Source organism: Haplochromis burtoni, unplaced genomic scaffold, assembly GCF_018398535.1.
Source record: "Haplochromis burtoni strain Fernald_Lab_line unplaced genomic scaffold, NCSU_Asbu1 Contig_6671, whole genome shotgun sequence".
NCBI classification, from domain to species: Eukaryota; Metazoa; Chordata; class Actinopteri; order Cichliformes; family Cichlidae; genus Haplochromis; species Haplochromis burtoni.
In genome coordinates, this window is record NW_024589030.1 from 1 (window position 1) to 1,190 (window position 1,190).

Here is a 1,190-nt window from a genome sequence, read left to right on the forward strand (position 1 = left end):
CCCGATCTCGTCTGATCTCGGAAGCTAAGCAGGGTCGGGCCTGGTCAGTACTTGGATGGGAGACCGCCTGGGAATACCAGGTGCTGTAAGCTTTTGCTTTATGCACCAGGGGGCGCTGCTGTAATCTAGTGGTACTTTCCGAATTTTTGTGCTTCATATTTGCTGCTTTACTAAATAATATGGTGAAATAACAACAAGAAATAAAGTTAACGTGTGATAATGGAGACATTTAATTCAGTTCAATTCAAATCAACTGTAAATCACAATAGCTGACTCAAGGTGCTTATCCATCTATTAAAAGACAACAATATTGACAACGATAATTTTTGTCAAAGATGTTTTTTTTAAAATCATTGCTGTTTTGTTTTTTTTTTTTTTTAAAAATACTATTCATAACTGAAATTAAGTGAATAAGTGAATTTCGATCCTTGGTGATTTTTGACATCCCTGCTTTTCAAAATTGTCTCCAGTAAAAGATGCAGCAACACCCACTGGAGCTTGTCACGCAAGTACTACCCAGGACCTGATTCCAATTACCTTCTAAGACCAGAAGGGACTGGGTCCTTCGATGGTTGTCTTACTGTATAACAGAACTCATGAAAAGGCTGTTTATGTATCAAAGTATAATGCTTTGTTTACTTTGTTTATTCAATGAAATTAATTCAATTCAATTAAAGACAGTGATGACAGGATTAACGAAACAGTGTTATAATGCTATAAATTAAAAGTGTTCAAATCCAACAGAAGACTATAGAGTGTCATGAGTTTCAAAACATAGAAGACCTTTAGGTTGGATCCATTATTTTTAATCAACAACAACAACAACAACAACAACAACAAAAATACAAATCAGCATGACATAAAAATATACTGTGAAGTTCACATGAAGCATATTTATATGCAACAAAGTACAAACACGATGCAGTGATATTTTCCTCTACGAAATAAATCAGGTCTTAATAACTTAGGATTCGTACTGAAGATAAAACAAACTTGCTCTTTGTTTTTCTATTTATATGTTTTCAGTTTGCAAAACCTGGAAAGTGTATTGACTCCTACATGTCACTGTTGTACCGTTTTTGTTGTTTTTTTTAAATCATGTATTGCATACTTTCTGCGCATTTGTTTGATAAACATGAACGACCTTTAATTATATTATTTACACATATTTTACAGTTGAAAAGCTCAGA

At 33.6% G+C, this 1,190-nt stretch overlaps 1 pseudogene; it reads left to right on the top strand.

Annotated features, from left to right (window-relative positions):
- LOC121814051 lies at positions 1–92 on the top strand (annotated as a pseudogene; the record flags this gene model as incomplete).
- Between the last annotated feature and the right edge of the window lie 1,098 nt (positions 93–1,190).